Source organism: Mastomys coucha, unplaced genomic scaffold (assembly GCF_008632895.1).
Source record: "Mastomys coucha isolate ucsf_1 unplaced genomic scaffold, UCSF_Mcou_1 pScaffold13, whole genome shotgun sequence".
NCBI lineage: Eukaryota > Metazoa > Chordata > Mammalia > Rodentia > Muridae > Mastomys > Mastomys coucha.
Window position 1 is genome coordinate 60,356,803 of NW_022196895.1, and position 3,699 is coordinate 60,360,501.

Sequence of the window (3,699 nt, forward strand, 5' to 3'; positions counted from 1 at the left end):
AAAAAAAAAAAAGAATTTACAAGAGAAACTATTGTCATGGTAGCACTTACGAGGCTGAGGCAGAAGGATTGCCTTAAGTTGTAATTGTCTCAAAACACATACCAGAAATAGGATTTTACAAGGGAAAACCGGAACAAGCTGAGCTGGACATTGGGACAGGCAGGAAACACAAGGGAAAGGGGAGACCTGTCTTGTGTAAGGCTTCCTGCGCGATCCTCTCCTAGAAAACCTCCACCTCTGTGAGCGCACAGCCCTTGGCCATCATTTAAAGACTGTCAGTCCAAGGTCTCTTTGCTCTACACCCCTCCTCCATTCTAAAACTTTGACTCCAAAGCATAAGGAACAAAGATGCTCTCCAGATTTACCAGGCACGAGGACCTGGGACTGCACAAGATCCAGCATCCCATTCTTACTCCTGGAGAGATGCAGAGCGTTCATCAGTTACCCATCAGGACCTCACCGAAGCCTGAACTTCATCCTTGAGCCACACTGACTAGAGGCAGTCTTCAGGACTCATGGGTTTGCTAGCTTACCCAATGAGTCGCTTCCCTTCCCAAGTCAACAGTCCTGGGTGGTTCCTAATGCCAGCTGTAAAGGAAGTTTGCCTAGTTCTTGGCTCACCCCCACATGTAGCCACAAGGAAAAAAAGGAAATAGTGACTTTTTTTTTTAAAAAAGGGGGTTCCAAAGAGTGCTTAGACCCTGTCGATCATTCACCAGTTCTACAGATAAGGAAAGCGCATTAGCCTGGGGACCAACAGGGCGGGTATTTGAAACCAGGTGTGCCTTGTTCCCACGGTGAGGGTTATGCCATTCTTTCAGAATACAACTCAAAAGAAAAAAAATTTATACCAGAGGCAGTGCCCAGAGAGCCCCTTGTGGAGTTCACTGCCAGTGTCTTGAGTTTATGAGAGCTGCTGACCACAGCTGAGAACCTGTGAATTCACTCAAAACTGAACTTGGCTGCCCAGAGGAAATTCAACAATCAAAGTTCAGGGATAGCACCTCTCAAATTCCCAAGACCCACTTAAACGTCACATACAACCTTTCTATAGCTACCTTCAGACACACCAGAAGAGGGCGCCAGATCTCATTACAGCTGCTTGTAAGCTACCATGTGGTTGCTGGGAATTGAACTCAGGACCTCTGGAAGAGCAGTCAGTGCTCTTAACCGCTGAGCCATCTCTCCAGCCCCAGCCCAGGAAGGATGTTTGAACTGAATAAAGTCTGATGCTACTAATCCTAATGAAAAACGAGAAGGCACACAAGGAAAAGCAATTCCAATATACCAGGTCTCCAAAAGAAATGGCAACTGAAGGAGGTTGGAAAGATGGAGATGTGGGCTGGGCAGTGGTGGCGCATGCCTTTAATCCCAGCACTTGGGAGGCAGAGGCAGGCGGATTTCTGAGTTCAAGGCCAGCCTGGTCTACTGAGTGAGTTCCAGGACAGCCAGAGCTATACAGAGAAACCCTGTCTCGAAAAAACAAAAAACAAACAAACAAAAAAAGATGGAGATGCGGGCATGAGCGGTGCAGATGGGAAAGGTACAGTTCTTGTCTTCCACGGGACAGATGGCTTCTACGATCAAGCAGCACGGAAGAAGCGAATGTGCTCCTGCAGCACAGAGCTCAATTTTAAATTAAGTTAAGCTCTGACAACATCCTTGCCTCTAGGCTGGTATGCTACATCAGAGACAAGCTGAACATTCACTGAGTGTGAACTCAATGTCCACATGCGTGACATCATTTAATTTTAATCAGGCTGACGTCTGGCTAACAGTCTAAGAAATAAGGAGCTTTGAGCATGAGTGATTTCTACCTTGAATGGTTTCCTGATGGTATGAATGACAGTACCTGCACCTCATGGCACCTTTGTTCCTAGAAGACACACACGATGCTAAGACAGTTTAAATAACCCAACCTCTCCCCAGTATTCTCATTTTGTGGTGGTGTGAATACTCCTGGCCCAAGGGAAGTGGCACTATTTTGAGGTGTGAGGGTGGGCTTTGAAGCTCTACCCAGTGTGGAAGAGTCAGTCTTCTAGAGGCCTTCAGATGAAGATGTAGAATTCTTAGCTCCATCTCCTGCCTGCCTGGATGCTGTATGCTTCCTGCCTTGTTGATAATGGACTGAACCTCTGAACCTGTAAGCCAGCCCCAGTTAAATGTTGTCCCTTATAAGAGTTTCCTTGGTCATGGTGTCTATTCACAGCAATGGAAACCCTAAGACATATTTCAACTAGAGATGAGCAGAAATATTTGAGGACTTAAGCATATTGAAAGCTTTAAGGTTCCTTTTAGTAACAGTTAAACATCACCCCACACCAGTTTTACTTAGGAATTTTGAAAAAAATATCTTGGCCTCATTCATAAATCTAGATTCAACTAATCCAATCAAACCTAGGCACTATAATTTATTAGAGCCATCAAGTAATTACAATATGCACCCAGTGCTGAACTAGTCTCTATATTTAAGGAGACATTTTTAGGAATTGTTACACATAGCAAGGTAGGAAGGGAATAAACAAAGGAGAAATCTGAATTGCTAAAAACGGTTGAAGGACTTCTAAGAAAAATTAATAGTATGGACCAGGTGCTTCTTGGCATACGAGGTTACTCCTCCATAACCACAGCATAAGCTCAAAGCATCATGGGTAGAAAATATACTTACTACACCTTATACAAAAATCGTAGTGTGGCCTAGCCTATCTCTATAACACACTCAGAGCACTGAGGCAACAGTGAGCAAAACCCTCTACTACGTGGCGTATTTTATCAAGTATTTAACACCTGTAATTTGTTGACTACTAAAGATGAAAAGCAAAACGCTTTCTGGGCCAGTCTTTCCTATCACTGACTAAAGCCAAAAGTTGAACTATCCTAAGTCGAGCAACATTTGCCATTTGAGTTCATAAGAGGATTGGCTTCTCACTTCTCTGAGCAGGTCTACTGCAGAAGGCCAAGTGAAGGGTTTTTGGTGGGACCCATCATCACCAGGCTTCTGAGAGGAAAAAGCGAGATGAGGACCTAGTAAGGAGAGCAGGAACTAGAATCTGGGCCGTTTGCAAACTGCTCCTTGAAAAGGGTGAGGGATGGCATTTGTGATCCTCACAGCAGAGCAAGAATCACAGTGAGACAAAGCACCCATGGATGGGGTCCTTGGTCCCAGTCTGATCCCTCTTCTTACCCAACCTTGGCTCTCTCTGTATTCTATCAACCTATTTATACAATTTATACAAAATTCAAGGTAACTGGGCCTAACCTTGACTCTTAAATTCTGGTGAAGCCTACTGCTAAAGGAAGTGGGCACAAGCTTACTGACCTTTGTCCAGGTACCAGGTCACAATGGCCCATTTCCGTCAGTCATTTACAGACTTGAAAACAGTAGGGAACTTTATGTATTTAAAACTAACAACTAAGCCAGGCGGTGGTGGCACACGCCTTTAATCCTAGCACTTGGGAGGCAGAGGCAGGCGGATTTCTGAGTTCCAGGCCAGCCTGGTCTACAGAGAGAGTTCCAGGACAGCCAGGGCTACACAGAGAAACCCTGTCTCGAAAAAACAAACAAACAAACAAATAAAACTAACAACTAGCTGGGTGGTGGTACACGCCTTTAATCCCAGCACATGGGAGTCAGAGGCAGGTGGATTTCTGAGTTTGAGGCCAGCCCGGTCTACAGAGTGAGTTCCAGGACAGCCAGGG

General features: G+C 45.1%; 1 long non-coding RNA gene across 1 annotated transcript in view; it reads left to right on the forward strand.

Moving 5' to 3' along the window:
* Window positions 1–3,699, forward strand: part of LOC116087269 — an 11,832-nt gene that overhangs the window by 2,955 nt on the left and 5,178 nt on the right. The window lies entirely within an intron of this gene.